Source organism: Anopheles merus, chromosome X (assembly GCF_017562075.2).
Source record: "Anopheles merus strain MAF chromosome X, AmerM5.1, whole genome shotgun sequence".
In the NCBI taxonomy this organism is placed as follows: Eukaryota; Metazoa; Arthropoda; class Insecta; order Diptera; family Culicidae; genus Anopheles; species Anopheles merus.
In genome coordinates this window covers 26,228,236-26,248,786 of record NC_054081.1, presented here as the reverse complement: position 1 = coordinate 26,248,786, position 20,551 = coordinate 26,228,236, and the positions used below count along the sequence as shown (strand labels likewise).

At 41.6% G+C, this 20,551-nt stretch overlaps 3 long non-coding RNA genes across 4 annotated transcripts; 1 reads left to right on the top strand and 2 right to left on the bottom strand.

Annotated features, from left to right (window-relative positions):
• Positions 1-10,661: 10,661 nt before the first annotated feature.
• LOC121592232 lies at positions 10,662-12,066 on the bottom strand. Of its 2 annotated transcripts, XR_006004661.1 has the most exons (5): positions 11,943-12,066; positions 11,776-11,888; positions 11,631-11,702; positions 11,239-11,536; positions 10,662-11,153 (listed from the first exon to the last, which is right to left on the bottom strand). It is a non-coding gene; the product is annotated as an uncharacterized LOC121592232 (long non-coding RNA). The 2 variants fall into 2 exon arrangements; XR_006004660.1 differs by having other exon boundaries at positions 11,776-12,065.
• Positions 12,067-12,172: 106 nt separating this feature from the next.
• LOC121590547 lies at positions 12,173-12,808 on the top strand. Its single transcript, XR_006004433.1, has 2 exons — positions 12,173-12,274; positions 12,356-12,808. It is a non-coding gene; the product is annotated as an uncharacterized LOC121590547 (long non-coding RNA).
• A 5,329-nt stretch (positions 12,809-18,137) lies between these two features.
• LOC121597352 lies at positions 18,138-20,541 on the bottom strand. The gene is made up of 3 exons (XR_006005405.1): positions 20,369-20,541; positions 20,046-20,307; positions 18,138-19,969 (listed from the first exon to the last, which is right to left on the bottom strand). It is a non-coding gene; the product is annotated as an uncharacterized LOC121597352 (long non-coding RNA).
• Positions 20,542-20,551: the final 10 nt, after the last annotated feature.

The window sequence follows — 20,551 nt, the reverse complement described above, 5'->3', positions numbered from 1 at the left end:
TCCTATTTTCGGCAGGCTGTGTTCCTATTTTCGGCAGCGCGAATACGGGTCAGAAAATGTTTTTATCAATGTAAATAGGTACAAAAAAATGTTTAAAGCAACTGAACACTCTTACTTTCCTAAGATTGGTGTTAAAAAGCACTTTAATTATTAATTAAATGTTGCTTATTTTGGCCCGTTTTGACAGCCATTTTGATGCGACGATGCCATTGACAATTTGATGGTTATAGCGTACGGTGCGAATTGGCTTACAAATATTTATTTTTCTCTTAAGTTAGTGCATTGTTTGCCGTAAAATTGGTGATATTTGGTATAAGAAAGGTCATATTATGTGTCGATATACGCATTGTAGTGTTCTGATCAAGTTTAAAAAGGAATATTCAGCCAAATCCAAGGTGTGTTATTGTTCCGAGTTTCGGCAGGAGCCCACAACATTGAGCTGTCAAAAATGAACATTTACTGTGTACCTATTTTCGGCAGCATTTAAAGTGAAAAATAACCTGTTTATCGTGATTTTAAAATTCCGAACAAGTTAGAATAAATTAAATAAGCATAAAACCTTTAATATACACCACTTTTTCATTGTTTTACTGTTCTGGTTCTCTTTATCACAAAACCTGCCGAACTATTGGCTGACAGAAAATCTGCCGAAAAAAGCACAATTTATTTGATATTTTGAAAAATACGCAATGAAATGGTGTGAAACTTCGTATGTGAATAAAAAATAAGTACACTTTCACTACAAAATTGTACTTTGTGAAAATTTCTACTGCGTTTGTGCAGAATTTCACGTTTTTAGCTACCCTGCCGAAAACTGGTACAGTTACCCTATTGGTGGACAAAATTTAAATGGCCAAAAATTTTGGCCACACACACTCTCTCTCTCTCCCGGTGCCTTCCCCCGTCCTCTCTTCCTTCAGGCCCCTTCCTCTTATTTGCGCGCGCCGCTCGCTTATGTGCGATAGATCATCAGCTGATACTGGTATATGGTTGGGTTGTAGTTGTATCTTGAATTGGCGATTGGTACATATGTAGGGGAAAGCGGGGCAAAATGGGCATGTTAAGCAGTTTACTGAATATTCATTTGAATATGCCACAAAACACAAGTTTTCTTTCATTATTGTATGCCTCCACCCTTTATCTATGGATTACAATTGCCAATTAGAATGAAAACAACTTAAAACCATGAAAACAGTGTAAAATAAAAATTGATGTTTTACGAGAAGCTATTTTGACACGCGGGGTAAAATGGGCATATGTAAACAAACTGTGAAACGTCAAAACACTGGGGCATTATGGACCACAACAACTGCGCTTAGGTAATGGTCTATGCTTTTGCGTACGTTTCGTGAAATTTATTTTCGTTCTATCTTTTGTTTTGCTGGTCACGAAAGCCCTTAAAATTCTTACAAAAATATGTTATCAAAATTAAAACATTTTTTACACGTTTAAATCTACAAAATCGAATCTTTTGAAACTGTGTCTGTTATCATTATTGAGCCGACAAATACAACACCATAGCCTCACCAAGCGCCGTATGTCAAAAGCATCTGCCCATTTTGCCCCAAGCGTAACTGCCCATTTTGCCCCACGTGAAGCATTTTTGTATTTTTTGTTATATTAGCAAAAATACGCATTCAATCGCCTTGCTTTCTTGAGACAAATTGTACAGAAATATCATATCTTCTAAAACATATCATGTAAAACTTCAACGCATCCCTGTGACATTGGTGTAAGCTTATTTTCGAAGTGGCAAAAATTACATCAATATGCTACTACTTATCCGGCACTACAACCGCTTTGCGGTCTTGGCCTGCCTCAGGAGTGTCCGAAACCGCTCACGGTCTCGCGCCTTCGTCTGCCAGTCCGTTATCCCGGCCTTAATGGCGGACGCCTCCACGCCATCTTGCCACCTCAATTTGGGCCTACCACGCCTCCTCTGTCCTTGTGGACGGCCTAAAAAGACTTTACGGGCTGGGTCGTCCGTTTCCATGCGTATAACATGGCCAGCCCACCGGAGCCTGGCGAGCTTTATACGCTGTACGACAGTGAGGTCGCCGTACATCTCGTATAGCTCGTCATTATAGCGGCTCCTCCATTGTCCTTCCACACATACGGGGCCAAGTATCCTTCTGAGCATCTTCCTCTCGAACGCGGCTAAGAGGGTTTCGTCAGATTTGGACAGTGTCCATGTCTCAGAGGCGTATGTGAGTACTGGTACTATATAGGTACTATATAGTCCCAGCTTCGTCCGTCGCGACAGGTTCTTTGAGGTAAACTGTTTTTTCAGGCTGTAGAATGACCGGTTGGCAGCCAGCATCCTTGCGCGCAACTCAGCTTCCATGCTGTTGTCGTTGCTGACCTTTGACCCAAGATAGGTGAATTGTGGGACGACTTCAAAAGTGCGTTCACCTATCTGTACGTCACGCCTACGTAGATTCGGATTATTTATTGGTAGGTCCGCTGATGTTGCCACCATCAGTTTGGTCTTTGCCTCGTTTATCTGCAATCCGAGGCTCTCTGCCGCCTGCTCAATCCCTTGGTAGGCTTCTGCTACATAAGAGAGCCGCAGACCAATGATGTCTATATCATCAGCGTATGCCAGGATCTGGGTTGACTTATAGAAGATGGTTCCCATAGTCTCCACCCTCGAGTCGCGGATGGCCCTCTCTAGCGCCAAGTTGAATAGGAGACAGGCAAGCCCGTCCCCCTGGCGCAGACCTTTGGTGGTAGCAAAAGGTCCTGAGAGTTTTCCATCCACCCTCACCTGGCATGTGACGTTGGTCATAGTCATTCTAACTAGCCTTATCAGTTTGGCCGGGATTCCAAATGAGCTCATAGCGTCGTACAGTTTTACCCTGGCTATGCTATCGTATGCGGCTTTGAAGTCTATGAAGAGATGGTATGTGTCGTTTTTGTATTCAGCCATCTTCTCCAAGATCTGCCGCATGGTGAAGATCTGATCAGTGGTTGATTTTCCGTTTCGGAATCCTCTTTGATAGTTTCCTACTATCTCTTCGACGTGCGGGACAAGGCGATCCTGAAGGATCAGGGAGAATATTTTATAGGCGGTATTCAACACCGTAATACCCCTGTAGTTGTTGCAGTCCAACCTGTCTCCCTTCTTGTATACGGGGTAGATGATGCCGAGATTCCAATCACAAGGCATCGATTCGCTATCCCACACCTCAGTAACAATTTGATGAATCTCGTTTTCTAGTCGTGCACCTCCATTCTTGACCAGTTCAGCTGCAATTCCGTCGGTTCCGGGTGCCTTGTTATTTTTCAGCCGACGGATAGCCTTTCGTGTTTCTTCTATGCTAGGTGGCAGTAGCATGACACTATCTGCTAGTGGCGCTTCTAGCTGTTCGTTTAACTGGTCGTTGAGTAATTCATCAAAGTACTGAGCCCACCGCGAGAGGACCTCTGGCTGGTTACTAACCAGATCTCCATCCTTGTTGCGACAGCAGGTTACCTTAGGTACCACGTTGTTTCGGTGACCTGCTATCGCTTGGTAAATCTTTCGTGTCGGTCCGTACGCCTCTCTGGTTTGCTCGAGTTCCCGCATGTTTTGCTCTTCCAAAGCATGATTCTTAGAGCGGTGAACTCGTTTCTCTTCGCGTCTGAGCCGTGAATATTCCTCTGCGCATGCCCGCGTTCTATGCCGTTGCTGCATTGCTCGGTATGCAGTATTCTTACGTTCGGTCACTTGTCTACATTCATCGTCGAACCAGCCAGATTTGGTGTTGCCACGACGTGGTGGGAGTATATTTCTTGCACAGTTTATTATTTTTGTTTTTAGAGCGTTCCACCTCTCGCTCGTAGTTTCATATCTGTTTTCTGGTAGTAGAGACTCGTCTAAAGCGGCTTTGAATTCCTGTTGGACAGTAATGTCCCTTAGAGAGTCCGTGTTGAGCCGAGGCTGCGTGTTTTCTCCGCCCCCATTGGTGCGGGGGCGGGCGATTCTACAACGTATCACTAAGCCAACCAAGTAGTGATCGGAATCGATATTGGCTCCTCGATAAGTTCTGACGTTTAACAGGCTCGACTGTCGTCGGCGGCTTATTAACACGTGGTCGATCTGGTTGAAGGATTCGCCATCCGGGTGCGCCCACGTCATTTTGTGGATGTCCCTCCGCGCAAATTTGGTACTTCCTACAACCAGATTGTTCGCTGCGGCGAACTGGACCAATCTACTACCATTATCGTTACTGTGCTCATGCAGACTGTGACAGCCAGTGTATTGGCGGTACATTGGCTCCCTACCGACTTTTGCGTTGAAGTCCCCCAGGATGATTTTGAGGTCATGCCTGGGGCACGCATCTATAGTTCTAGCGAGGCGGCCGTAAAAAAGGTCCTTCTCCTCTTCCTCTTTATCTTCGGTAGGGGCGTGAACGTTTATGAGGCTTATATTAAAAAATTTGCCTCGCATGCGCAGGGTGCATAGCCTATCGTTTATAGCCTTGAAATCTATGATTACGGATTTCAGCCGGGGACCTACGGCGAAACCCGTTCCGAGCACGTGGTGGCGGTCGTGGCAGCTGTAGTAAATATCGTAGCATTGCTTACCACGCCTGTTGTGCACACCGTTCCCTAGCCACCGAATCTCTTGTAGAGCTACGAGGTCCATGCTCAATGTGGCTAGGGCGTCATCAAGTTGTTTCAAGGCTCCGGCTTTGCTAAGAGTGCGTACGTTCCATGAGCCCATTTTAATCGTTGTCCGGGGGCATTGCGTTGGGTCGGTATCGTTAAGTCCGTTTCGTATCCTTCTGATGCTTTCTGTAGTCAGTTGTTCCATGGGACTGGGTGACTGGCCCTGCGCCCACGTGGCCGTTTTATTTAGCGTCGGGTTGCCCCCCCGACGTTCAGGCACCCAGTTTCCTGGGATACCCACCCCCCTCCTGGTTCGCCATATGCCACCATCCGCCCAAGGGGTTGGATCTAGCCCGTGTACCCAAGCTAGGATATATGAAGGCACATGTTACCACTCTGCACGACGAGGACGTGTCGGAATAGGAGTTGGATGGGAGAGCCTGTGTTATCCCTCGGAGGGCTTCGGATCCCATCCCATTACAGAGCTTGTTTGGTAGCACATCAATATGCTACGAAATCTTATTTTGCATTTTTCTTTGTTATTTGTTATGTAAGGGTTATGAAACTTACATGATGTTCATAGAACACTCTAATAAATACATTTTGAGCATTGGAAAGTATCTTTGTAGTCAAATAATGCTTAAATAGAGGGTGCCCATTTTGCCCCACATGCCCATTTTGCCCCGCTTTCCCCTATGTATTTATGTGTGTATTTGGTTTTACCGGTGACCTTGACGATGCGAGAGCTGATCAATTCTGGGGTTGAAGCATTATTTGCGCTTTGCTGGTGGTTGCCGTTCCGTGCCGTTTCTGATGTGGCCATTTGATCGCCATGGCGATCAACGGTTATGAAGCCAATTTCAAACGAGCGAAGATGAAGGATTGGTTGCGTACCGGAAATTTGATTTTTTATGACATGTGATACTCCAATGTTGATCTCGACCCGATGTAAGTTGGTTTTACAGGGTTTCCCACGATTTATTGGTCGATTCTCATCAATTTTTGGTGGGTTCCCATATTTTTTTGGTGCGTTTGCACGAGTTTTTGGTCGTTTCCCAGAATTTTCTGGCCCAATTGTATTGATATCCAATCGGAAAATACTAATAAATTATGGGAACAAACCAAAAATTTATGGGATACGACCAAAAAATAGTGGGAACGCACCAAAAAATCATGGGAACTGACCAATAAATCGTGAGAAACCCTGTAACGGTCATATGAGATAATGTATTCATGTGTTAAAAAATGTTGCATTTTTTTCTTTCCTTATTTTCCCAAAAATTGACCCACAATTCAATACGATTTGACTATTTTAATTGATTCCTCAAACAACGCATGGAAAGAGGTTCATCTCCGCTCCCAACCGTTCATCACCCGAACACCCACAATCTCGTCATTCCATCGACATGCAACGACATTTCCCTCTTCTTAAACAGCAAAGGTCTCAACCGAAGCTTCTACAGAATGCTGCTTTCCATTTTCCTGTTTCTTCTTCTTCTATTTGCCTTATCCATCTACCTGGTCATGCCAGCCAATGCAAGCTTTAGCGTCTTTTTTTAGTACCACACACCCGGTTGGCCAGTCCTTACTACGAGGGGACGGTCTAGGAGGCTTGAACCTATAACGGGCATGATATTAGCATCCTTAATGTATCCTTTATTTATAATCCTTCAATCTGAAATGCATCCCGATATCTTTCCTGCCGTGTCCGCACAACAATAATATAAAATGTGCGACAAAACGACACATGAACGTCGTTCAACAGTTCTTTGGTTTATTTCTTTTAAAACATGACTATAAAGCTACCTACATAAGGAAGAAGAAGAAGAAAGCCACATACAAAAACACACGTGGAAGGGGGGAGGGTGGGTGGGAGAGAACGGCCACTCTCGGTTCCGTGTCAAGACACACACACTGACAGCGCCTCTTTCAACGGTGAGCCCTTAGGATCGGGCCGTGATCTGTGCACATCAGTTTCAACTAGAGATGGGTTCGCCGGATCGCACCCATGGTTCCGCTCCGATTCCGGCAAGTATGATTCCGATTCCGACTCCAGAGAAACGGAATCGCTAGTTCCACCGGAATCGTCCGGAATCGTCTGGAATCGTCCGGAATCATCCGGAATCGCCCGGAATCGCCCGGAATCGACCGGAATCGCCCGGAATCGACCGGAGTCGCCCGGAATCGACCGGAGTCGCCCGGAATCGCCCGGAATCGCCCGGAATCGCCCGGAATCGCCCGGAATCGTCCGGAATCGCCCGGAATTGTCCGGAATCGTCCGGAATCGCCCGGAATCGTCCGGAATCGTCTGGAATCGATCGGAATCGCCCGGAATCGCCCGGAATCGCCCGGAATCGACCGGAGTCGCCCGGAATCGCCCGGAATCGCCCGGAATCGTCCGGAATCGACCGGAATCGCCCGGAATCGTCCGGAATCGTCGGAATAGTCGGAATTCCATTTCATTTCATGTCCAGTGGCGTTAAACGGTGGTCGGACTGGGACTTTTACCATCTATTTCAAATAAACTTATTTTTAATTAATTAATTTTTCCCATCGCTTCAAGCACTGTATTACGAGGGCCCCGAACTGCAGAAAACCGGGGCCCCATACTACTCAAAGCAGCACATAAAATGTTCTAAGAAATCTGCCAATACTTGCATCAAAGTTGCAAGCGAAGAACGCTGCGACACGCGCGCACAGCTCAAATCAATACCTCATCATCGTTGGCGCAAAGTATTGGACAGAGCGAGAAATCGTCATTTTTTTCTGGTGTGGGTGGCCTGCGCACGAGCACCCAAACCCAAAACCACGCAGAGCAACTTGCTGCTAAAATGGAATGCACAGAACGCTGCGCTTAACTACCACCGAAAACCCGTTACACAACACAATCATACAACACACCCAAACAAAAATTGAAAGGCCCCGAAACACAATATCAATACACCGGCTCGTAGCCGGTAAAATTAGCAGGAAAAATTGACTAACACCAAGCAAGCAACGGTGCTCCAGCGGGTAGAGGTTTCATTCGAGAAACGATTCCATCGATATCGATGTGTGCGCTTTTCAATTTGGCTTGGATGAAACGTGCCTGTGCTTGCTGGGGGCCCCTATACTTGTTTTGCAGATGTGTGCCGAAAACAGTCAGCTTTCACGCGAAAAATGGTATTCACATCTCAAGCCTGAGATCGGGGAGCGTACCTGCTTTTAACCCAAAACCTTAAATTTTCACGCGGGGCCCTACTCATCTTTTGTGGTCAACTGACAAATAGGGGAAATCGGGAAGGAGTGGTATTCATATGTTCAAAAAGGAGCTGGGCCATGTTAATATTAAAATGATGTTTTATCACTATTTACATACAACTTTTTGGGTGAAGACAAGATAAAAAACCGATACAGCTATACTGAAGCCAAAACTCAAAGGTGGTTTACGGAGCCCCAACGATTATATGGACTCTTCGATGAAGGGGCCCCGTCGGTAAGGGCCTCCGTTGGTAAGGAGGCCGCGTCAATAAGGGACCGCGTTTATAAGGGGCCCCGTCAATAAGGGTCCCCGTCAATAAAGGGCCCCGTCAATAAGGGACCACGTCCATTTGGTGTCTTAGTGTGGATGGTCGGTGCACGAGCTCACCAAAAAAACGCGGAGACACTTGCTGCTAAAATCCAATGCACAGAACACAGAACAGAACACTGCATTTAACCTCAAAGAAAACCCGTTACAATAGCCACAAGCACACATCATACACAGACAAAAATTTAAAGGCCCCTACACAGAATTTCAATACACCGGCTCGTAGCCGGAGAAATTAGCAGGAAAAATTGACACCAAGCTCGCGTCGCTTTAAAAAGCCTAGGAAGGTCGTTTGGTCAACGGTGCTTCAGTGGGTTGAGGTTTCATTCGAGAAATGGTTAAATCGATGTCATTGTGTGCGCTCTTGGCTGGGATGAACCGTCCTGTTCTTGTATACGGGGCCCCTACTACCGCTTTGCGATTGTGTGCCGAAAGCAGACAGCTGTTTCACAGCTGAAAAATGGTATTCACATTCCTGGCCTAGGATAGTGGATTGTGTGTGTCTTTTAATGCAAAAAATAAAATTTTCATTCTTGGCCCTGGACCGAAGAGAAGGGGAAATGGGAAAGGTTTCAGGTTAGAAGGAAGGGGGGAAGGGTATAAAAATACTCAATATGGTTTTTATCGACTATTTAATTTTTTGCGAATACAACAAGACCAAAAACCGTTACAGCTGCATCTACATACAGCCATACACAGCCATAATACGAAGAACAATCTCCATTGCCTCGGCCATTTGGGGGCCCCGTTGATGATCCCGTCGATTGAGGGGCCCCAGTGAACGTATGAATGACTTGAAACGTCTAATATATAATGTAAATATAGTTTTAAGTTAGAAACTTATAGTATGTTATGATGAGTTTACGAAAAGAAAAAAAAACGAAATTAAACAAAAGGTATTGTTCGTATTTCACTGCAAATATCAAGTCGTACGACTTTAAGAACATGGCCTTTATAGGTTCGATTCCTAAGCTCTTTTGTTCCGGGTTCTGGGTAAGCTCTTTTGTTGCCAGTATACTAAGAGGTTTCATGAACACTCCAAACATTTTTGGGAAGCCATACTTGCCGGAGGTGCATGCAAAGCAATGACGGAAAAAGTAAAATATGTATTAAATGTGGCTTCTAACATTTACTACTATTGGTTGACTACGATTCCTCACGATTCCGGTTGATTCCGGTCGATTCCGAACGATTCCAACAATTCTAGATGATTCCGGTCGATTCCGGGCGATTTCAGTCGATTCCGGTCGATTGCGACTGTTCACGTTCCGGCCGCCGCGCATCTGTCAATGCTGGCTGTCGTTCATTTGAGCCAGGAATGTCGCGCACTGAGTTCCTCAATATCGTTCGACATGCAATCTAGCTTCTTGTGTTAGTGGTTGTATCTATTTGTATTAGGTTATGCACTGAAGAAATGACATGAAATGAAATGGAATTCCGACTATTCCGACGATTCCGGACGATTCCGGGCGATTCCGGGCGATTCCGGACGATTCCGGTCGATTCCGGTCGATTCCGGACGATTCCGGGCGATTCCGGGCGATTCCGGGCGACTCCGGTCGATTCCAGGCGATTCCGGTCGATTCCGATCGATTCCGGGCGTTTCCGGGCGATTCCAGACGATTTCGGGCGATTCCGGACGATTCCGACGATTCCGGACGATTCCAACGACTCCGCACGATTCCGACGATTCCGACGATTCCAGACGATTCCGGACGATTCCGGGCGGTTCCGGACGATTCCGGGCGATTCCGGGCGATTCCGGGCGACTCCGGTCGATTCCGGGCGATTCCGGTCGATTCCGATCGATTCCGGGCGTTTCCGGGCGATTCCAGACGATTTCGGGCGATTCCGGACGATTCCGACGATTCCGGACGATTCCAACGACTCCGCACGATTCCGACGATTCCGACGATTCCAGACGATTCCGGACGATTCCGGGCGGTTCCGGCTTGTCGGATTGAACCTACCCTTCGGAACTGGGTTCGAAATTTGTTGGAGTCGTCCGGACCCAGTTCCGCTTTTTTGTGCGTTTTGCCCAACTCTAGTTTGAACGTGCAAGCAACTGATAATAAAACGTTAGAAATGGACTCTCTCACCCGCAGGTACCCATCTTGTACCATCTGTTACACATTCTTTGATACACCATGAGCAGCTTCCTTTTGTCTGTCTTTGCGAACGACTATGGGCTGGATCGTTCACTACCATGACATGGCCAACCCATCGCGGACTGGCGAGTATGGTGCGCTACAAGCTTCCAGATCCACCAGGTTAATTCAATGTAATGATAGACTAGCAGCATCCTTGCTGTTGGGGTTTGTAAAACACTGGACGAGGCGACATGTGCAATCGAAATGCAGTCTGCAAAAATCCAAACAAAATCAACTAGTGAACGTGCATAGAAACGAACCTTCTAACAAACTAAATATATGTCATCATGTTTTTTTTTTACACCTCTTTAAAAATGCGTAGTGATTTATGAGAATATAATCTAGATTTATTTATCTTAAATGTTGTGTAAAAGCCGCACATACGAGTGGAGGCCCTAAGCAATCACACAAATGTAGGCTTGGTTGAAGCGTTTAGCAGGGTAATGCTCTAATGTAGAGAAGGAGTGAGTAGCAATTTTACTTGTGAGCGGGGGGTGGGTTCCATTTTTGGGGCCCATCAAGACCACGGCGCCCCACGCGATCAATTAGTTTGCTTAGCGCTTATTCCGCCCCTTCACACACACGTGCATTTCAAAACACTTAGCATAAAATTAGGCATATCGATTCATGCTTTAAAGCGCACTTAAGATTAAACTTTACTCGTTAATACCAAGTGTTTTCCAATTAAAACAATAACACTATTAACGTGATGCCGTGTAGATGCGCGGAAGTGGATTCACGTTAACAATTTGCCACTAGAGATGAATGTTTGTCGCCTTTCCGGGGTTATTCAGTGGCATGTTGGGGCCGCCAGCGAGCGGCCGTCGATGAAATCGATACACCTGAGGGCATATAAAACATTTGTTTTAGAGGGAAGATAAAACAACAGATCTAGATGTAGTGTTAGTGCATCTAGAAGGAACTTACTTATGGGATTTTTTCTGCTGCCAGGAAATTTGATCGCAATCAGTAGTGCAGTCGGTTCGGTCTTGTTACTGCTGCAACTATTGTGGGGCAGAGGATAATGACCCGAAGGGTTGAATTTCTGTTCCGAACGATGTGAACGAGCGCTTGACACCGTCCGGCGGCGCAATCGGGGCACCCGGTGCCACCTGCGCCTCTAGCGTGTTGTGCTGCAAGAGCTCGCCTCGTCGCCGTACAGCTTTCGGGGGATCTTCTTGAACTGTTCCTCGTAAGCCCGCGTTCCAGGATCGAGGAAAATTGGCTACAAAAAAAGGAATTAACACCACGATTAGCATCCTAATCCCTAGCTTCGCCAAACAATCTTCTTCTTCTTTCGTGCTCCACTTACAACTTACCGAATCATACACCACAACGCAACGCACAGTCGCAAACACCTGCAGCAGGCCCATATCGTTTCTGCATTACATCTGCAAGTTAAAACAGGTCATAGTCTATTAAAATAATGTTTCTTTATCACCATAATCGCTGGATAACGCTTACCCACTGTCTTGTGCTGTGTTGTCCACCACACCACTTTTCTATGCCGGTACATGCACGTACCGCTTCCGACGGAGCCAGCACGCATTGGGGAGGACTTCTACCACTTACTTAAGCTAAAATGGCACTTACTTACGTAAAATTAAGAAATTAATTATTAAAAAACTTACCAAAATTGATCAGCCAACAACACTGTTTACGTTTTTTTACACACACAACCTAATTTCTACAGTGACTTCTTCTTCTTCTTCTTCTTCTTAATAAAGTTGGTAGGTTGAGGCCTCCTATACCATCCGTTTTTTGAAGGTACAATCAGAGGTTTAACCAAGGTCTATTGAGGATAGAGGTCGAATTATAGCTTGTTTCTGGTCTGACATTTTGAATCCTGTTTTGACATTTCAGTAAGAAAGTGTTTACAAATAATTGCAGCAGATGGGTGCTGTTCTTTTATCTCGCATTTTTTAGTTCAAATACAGAAAAAACATGTGAAATAATACAAATGGTCCGTATATGTAAAACTGACTATGTGGTTTATTGCTTTAGGTGTTACAAACTAAACTTTTATTTATCGCAATCTTTCCAGTTCCGTGTTACTCGTGAAGATAACTTCATATGCAGCTTCGTGTACATATCTAGCTCCATGTAATCACAGGTCACGGAAACTAACTCCAATAACTTCCAAAAGCTCCAATCCTCAAATTCTGCTCTTATCTCACTTTTTCTTTCTCGTTGGCCTGCTTACGATTGAGCCCAGCGCCGTTGAATGGCCGGGACTACTATTATTTTATCAGGAGGTTCGATGCCTTCAGCGTCCATCAATGCAGGCATCCGATCACCGACAGACCCTGCTTAGCCTGATTCCGGATCCACCTAGTACCAAACACAGGACCGACCACTTTCTTGGAGGGCATTACTACGGCATTTTCATTACATGCCCCAGCCATCGTATCATAGGCCCTGACTACCGTTAGGATACACGATTTACCGTACACCTCAGAAAGCTTAGCCTTGTTGATTTGTATGGCATTAGTTATACCTAAAAATTGGAAGCAGTTCGTAATCAGGATAATGGTTTACCTTCCGCAAGAGTGTCAGGAACCACTTACTGTCAAGCGGTGAAATGTGCCATATGCTTATCATTAACCTCGAAAATTTTACTGACAGCGTATAATGGTTAACAACTGCGCGTAGCTGTAAGTTTATACCGGTTTTAATTATTTTCTAATTTATGATTCCATACGTGGCCACGTTAGGCAGATTTGCCCAGGAAGGAACAAACTGCTTAGATGTATTGGCAAAAACTGGTGCGTTTTAGCTAATCTTGAGAATAGGAAACAAGAAGTATGCAAAATAATGCATTGAAGATTTTCTATGAGATGCTCATCGTAACCAGAAGCGGATCTACCGGTAGACGAACTAGGCGGTCGCCTGGGGCCCCGCCGATTTAGGGGACCCGTAGTTCTGTAGTCTATAGTATGCCGTATGTACAGAGTAATAGCGGCAAGGGCCCCCGGAAGGATAGACGTTGGGCCCCCAAGGCTGGTGAATCATTTTCACTCTCCCCCTCCCTCCACCGCCAGCAAATTTTAGAGCCTGTGACTGATTATCGACTGACCCCCTAGAACACCATTTACAATTGACAGGGGGCCTCAACTAGTCTTACCGCCTAGGGCCCCCAGCACCCTTAATCCGAGCCACTGATCGTAACACCTTAATTTTGGATCTTCCATTACTTACTTACTTACTCTTTAACAAATTGGTAATTTTTCGGATGAGTGAGTGAGAAAATACCCCAAATAGCCATAATTGCTTAAGCAGCTCATTTTGGCACGCCAAAGATCGCTGCTCTAATTCGCCTTTTGCAGTAGGTAAACAGCATCAAAGTTCTATGTGGGTCTTTCAAACAGCGCCTAAGCAGCTTCCTTATGCCACGATGCCAGGGATTATTTTTCTTTGTGTTTATTTTGAAGCAAGCGTCATTGATGAAATAAACAACAAGATTTGTTTCGTTTAAACACATATTTATATTTTTAAATCCTTTGTATTGATGAATAACTTCTTCTTCTTCTTTGGCTCAACAACCGATGCCGGTCAAGGCCTGCCAACACACTTGTGGGGTTGGCTTTCAGTGACTTATTGATTTCCCCCCATAGCAGGATAGTCAATCCTACGTATGGCGGCACGGTCTATTTGGGGCTTGAACCCATGACGGGCATGTTGTTAAGTCGTACGAGTTGACGACTGTACCATGAGACCGGCCATTGATTTTTGATTGATGAATAACACAAAATTTTAAACAATTTACTGATAATTCACAATCACTTCACTCAATATTCATTCTTTAAATAACGAATCTAACTTGTGCAGCATCAATGAGATGATTGACGCCGTCAGTCTTTGACACTTTGACAAGAGCCACCTTGAACCGATGTCATGCATTAAAAAGCTATAAAGTTCCACCAAGTTCAGTACCCTTTCTTAACAAGCCTTCAAGTTCCACCATGAACCCTACACATAGTGCTAATCAGCCGCAAAGTACCAAAGAGTACCATGTGCCTGTTAAAAAGCTCCATAGTTCCGCAAAGTACCGTCTATCTCTTAATCAGCCACAAAGTACGACATCGGAACGTTTTTTCGTTAAACAGCCCTAAAACAGCTATAAAGTACCAGCTGGCTATTTGGGACAGTTGGTGAACGGGTAAAGTTTCTTGATTGTTTTTGCTTTATTTGTACATTTCAGTGTATTGGTAACACAATGCACTTTCATGCATTAAATAACAATTTAAAAAGTTTTCATGCTTTATTACCGTATTATTCTAAATAATTTCTAATACAGCGGAATACCTTACGTGCTAGCGTTTTTGCATGTTTTAATTCAACAAACAATACATCCGTTCGTAACGTAATGTACATCAGTGTGAAATCCTAAAATATACTGACAAACCTTAACAAGTGATTTACGATTATAGATCATACTACACAAAATGGTTATTTATACATGAAAATGAGGTAATGTGGACTATTTTACATATTTGCTATAATACATTTCAAAATATTACGGGTTATTAAAGCAAAAAATCAATAGTTCATTACAATAATACAGAATAAAAAAAAAATACGTGGAATACGGCAGGTCCGTTCTTATTAAATATAAAAGAGCATATCAGTATTTTCTTACTACAACGATCATGATCTATTTAAATATACCTAATTGAGAACCCCATGAATACCATTGTAGTGTGATGTAAATAATTCTGGGGCATTGCAGACGATGAAATGAAAGCAAACTATTCGGCGTTATGAATATTCTTGTACATCTTCTAATCTTTTGGAGAGTACGATAGATACGGGCTTAAACACATGACGGGTATGTTCTTGACTGTCCCAAAAAATGCACGATAAATCACTCATTCAAACATTTACAAGTATTAGGACTGAAACATTGAATAAAAAACCGGTAGCCAATTACAAATAACCAAAGAAAATATTATAAATGGATGCAGATTACTACATAACACAGATTAATAAATAAGCATCACATATGGTAGCCTTCAGAATAAAAAATAAAGTCTGTTTACTGGATAAAACACAAGGAAAATCTATGTATACGACTACCAACAATTTGATTATACTAACAAACAAATAAATAAATAAATAAATAAATAAATAAATGAATAAATAAATAAAATAATAGATAAAAGATAATTTACATAAACTAACTAGCAAATATCTTAGTAAATAGTCCAATAAATAATTAAATAAATAGTATCGGCATTGACACAACAAAAATAAAACAAATTAATTACATGTCTCATTAATTGATTTACATGAGAATAGATAATGTATAGACTAATTCAATATTTGTCTCATTTTTTTTGCGCCTTTTCCATGTTGATTTACATGTTTTCGCTTGCTTTTCATGAGATTTTCGGTACTACTTTTTAAATTAAGGAAGCGCATTCTAACAATCATTCTTTGTTTGGCAAAGGTCCGTATTATTTCAACTGGTAGTTCGCTTATCTGGTTTTGAATATTTTTCGCAATTTTGGCAACAATTTTTTTAGTCTTTCTAAAGGTACCATCCGGATGCATTTTTAAGAATATTTTTTCCATTCGATTACCTAATAATAAAAATGTGGGCGATGGTTCAAACAATCCTCCTGCGGACAAATGTTGCACAAAGGTAGGAGGTTGACTATAACAATGGTCAGTTGTTAATTTAAAAGTTTGGACGCCTAAATCTAATTCTGGATACTTAGTATTATATTTATTAGCTATGTATCCCATTACATATTGCAGTCCATCACTTTCTTGAGCTGATTGCACATTGCAGGTACTACTGACTGTACTTATTAAGTCCGACTCTTGACTACACTCTTCAATTGCTTGGCAGATTTGATTTGTTTTTTCCATGATCGAAATATCTGGAACAGATTGAGGGATATCCGCTACAGAAAAAACTGTTTCAGATAGAAACTCCTCGTGATGCTCATGACTATTCTCTATATCATCATTTTTTAGCTCTGTATGATTTTTCAATGTAGTCGGTGACTTACCAAGAATCATCATTCGGATTCTATACATGCAATGTAATGGAGATGGATGGTCGTGTACGCCTCCGATTTGGCGAAGTTGAGAGAAGAAGTTCTCCAAAACATCCTGATTAAGCTGTAAACAAAAATAAAACATAACATTAGTTGACTGAAATCTTTCACTATTGTTCAATACTAACCTTATAAGTAGAGATATATACGATGCTGTGTTTTTTTCTCATATCTTCGTACAACATTTTTAGCGATGTTATGTGCATCAAGAGAGACTTTTGAAAAACTTGCATAGATTTTTTCCCCAATGCTGTAATGTTTGACATCAGTTCAAACATGTCACTTAATGCTGCTAATTGGTTTTCATTTGCATTAAAAGATTTTTTGTAATGAAGTTTAGCACATGGAGAATATGAGTTAGCTACACTAAACCACATATCGACTTTCTCTATAAATGAAGCTAATTCTTGTGCATCACAATCATCAGGAAAGTACCTTTTTAATGCAATAGCAGTGGTTCTAGATAAAACTTCGGCCGCTCTTCGAACATTTTGACGTTCTTGAGGAGTCATAACCAAATGATTTTGTGTTAGTTTATGAACGGGAGTTAATTCAGCTGAATTTCTATAAGCTACCAGCTCAAACAATTTATCTGCCTTTATCAACTTATTGTTATATTCAAAACCAGTATCTATCAACCAATTTCTTATTAGTTTTAACAGATGAGGAGCATCAGGAAAAACATATATATTGCACTTCGTTATTGGATGACTGAAAAAAGGATGACAGTAGTCATGAGCACCTAAATCTCAAAATCTTTCCAGCATCCAATATTAGATTGGCAATTGTCACTAACTATTGCAACAACGTTTATCTTTATAGCATGAAGACGTTTGATTAATTCAAATAAAATTTCTTTGGTCATTTGTTGGTCAAAACCAATAAAAACTGGCTGCTTCCAATTTTTGAACAATCCTCTTGCCATTACTACTTGTAAATAATTGTGAGGACCGAGAACTTCATCAGAGGCCGGATCATACTCTAATATTCTATTCACTTTCATTTCATCGAATGACAAAACACATTCCCGATGACACTCCGGCAGATCAACGGAAATGTTTTTTTAGCAAATTAATTACATCATCTAATATTCCTTGCTTGAGGTTCAATGTTCTTCCATATCGTTGTAGTGTTGAAATTGATGCTGCAGGGAAATTTAAATCATCTCTTAAATACTGATATGCTCTTTTTCCTAAATAACGAAGTTTAAAAAATTTACTTAATTCTGCTTTAGTCCACCTAACTCTTTTACGTTCCTCAGTAATCAGATCTATTTGATTTGATGTAAGCGTATCTTTTAAAACATTTTTCATTCTGGTTGTGAATTCGTTTGGTGATATAGCAACATCTTTAAATTTATTATGATTAGTCTTTAAAAATTCAATTTCTTTTTGGGATTGTGTAAGTTCTTTGCTGACGATTTCAAGCTGTTTTGATAAAAATGTATTAACCTCTAATAAGTTGTTACATTTATCTTGTGTTTTTTTAAGAGTTTGATTTAAAAGTTCAATTTCTGTTTCATTTTGTACACAATTTTGGCATTTCGCATGTGTGATATTATCTGATGGTAGATCGTCATCATGATGTTCTACAGATGTATCGATGCGACCCTCGTCCGTTTCAATTTGTTGTACTACATTGTCAGTACTACATTGTTGTACTACATTGTTAGAAGGCTCACGAGCTTGTGATTTTATCACTGACGGGAAAGCTAAATAAAAAAAAGGTAAGAATGAAATAATTAACGAATTGAAATAGATTTGCCTCATATTTATGTATTTTTTATTTAAGAAATATTTATTACATTTTTTATATGTGAATAACTGTTATTGTTACAACTAAGCGCTTAAAGTTATGTATAATAGTCTTTGTAGACAAATAGATGATTCAGCAAAATATTACCGTTTCACTTATCTACGTTAATTCCCATCCGTTATTTATCACTTTCGAGCATAGAATAGTAATATTTCAATCTAAGCTTTTGTTTTGTGCATCATTGAAGAAAAAGAGTCTTAAATTATTATAATTTTTACCTTATATTTGACTTATAATAACTTTTTATCATTATTATTATTATTTGTATAATAATTTGTATAGTACCAGTTAAGGAATAAAGCAGGCCACACCATTCATACAAAAGCAATTGATACACACTTATAGAAAAGTAGGTGAATCGAGAATGCATAGCAACTAATCACGCAAAAAGCGACTGTTTATAACTTGTAACTTGTAACCTTCTTTCGCAACGATTACCTTCTTTAACTATGTTTGAAGGTCACTCTGGCGAGCACGAGTTCACAGCTACTACATGGCGACAGTATCCAAAATCAAAGTTACTTCGATGGCATTAGGAAAGGCAAGAATTTATGTAGTTTAATTATGATTTTTTTTATTTGCAAATATACTAGGTACACAATGGTGCGTAACAAAGTGTGCTTCATAATGAGTCAATAAATAATCTGATATACACAGGAAAACTGATTCAAGTACCAAAAGAAGACAAGAAAATTGAATCAAACCCAAAGCCAACGGCTTCGCGAGGAGTAGTGGGACTGCCACTTGAATCAACTTCCACATTTTCTCTTGCAGAAAAATCGAACAAAAACGAAAGCAACGTTTCAAAGGGACCTTCTGCTAAGCCTTCTGCTACAATGGAATCGAACAGCAACGATACCGTCATGTATGTTGAATTACTGTATAAGACAATTCGGTCGATGGTGAACTGGCGGACAAACCATCGATTACCAAAAATAAATGAATGTATGTGCAGATCTATATGAACATCGAAAAGTATCGCACCGGAGCGATTCACGGCGGAAGCATACACGGTAGGATTTTACGAACAAATCAATCGCAGGATTTTAAAAAGAAGCTCTTTCCTGTAAAACCTGCGTTGAACGGATGTCAGAAATGAAAATAGTACTAAAATCACATAAAGTAAAATAGAACTTCGGATGTGGTGGATGACCTGTAAGAAGATATGTTGCGCACATTTTAATGAAGCAACTGGGAACAACGAAGCAAACAAAATTTAAAACGGTAAGGGTTAATGGCACAATTTGAGGAGGAAGTTTGAGAAAGCAAGATGTGTGCAATGATGTAGATCAGTGCTCTCCAACCTTTTTAGGATCGCGGACCACTTGGCTTGAAAATACATTTGCCGCGGCCCACATCTAATGAGTGCATACTTTTTTTAACTTTGCTTAATGTTTTTGATCAAAAATATGTTTAAATCTCATTTTATAATGATTGTGTACGATAAGCTATAGTATTAAGCTTTTCTTTTTCAAAAATAATTCTTTCGTGGACCACGTCTGTTAACGCAACGGACCACAGGTTGGAGACCACTGATGTAGATGATGTATGCAGATCATATTAGTCTTTGCGAATCGTTCACGATAATTAGACCTGGTTTTAATAATGAACTTGATTATTTACTTTCTGGTTGCTTATCATTGCGTTCCTAATAACTCGTTCAATACTTAAAAGTCGGAGTAACCTTATGGTCTACGAAGGAAAACATGAACTCGATTCGGAGTAAAACATCGACGTTGGGCGAAACGTCGGAGAAACAGCAGCTACATGTATGAACCCTTTAAATTTAGTAACTTTATCAAATGTATGCTTATATTAGTATAGATAAGTGTGGGACATTAAATGATAAATTACCAGACGGCTTAAGCTTTTTTAAAATTTTTCTATTAGCCTTCGAAGGCGAATTGATTAGCTGGTAGTCAGTTTTGTTGAAATGTGCTGAACATAAAATGCTGCTTATCGATGGCACCCAAGCATCCTCTCGTTGATTCTACCCATTTGCATAATAGCGTTGGGTCGGTTGGAAATTTATGAAAAATTACATCCAGACCCATTTTTTTCACCATGTAGCGGCTGTGTTGGCAAAAGGATGCAGCGCATGTTGACATGATGCTCACTGAAATAGCAAACATAAATTAGGCTTGTTGCAGTAAAACGCATAATAATCAAAAATTTACCTTTTTAGAAAGCCGTTTGATGTACTTAGATCAATATAAACGATATGCTTTGTACAAATCTAGTGATTTTTCACAACTCTATTGCGCGACACAGATTTACAATGTTTGTTTCTACACGAGTTCACATGCCGTAGGTCTGAGAACATAAACAACCTCTTACCGAACTGTCAAAATTTTCCCACA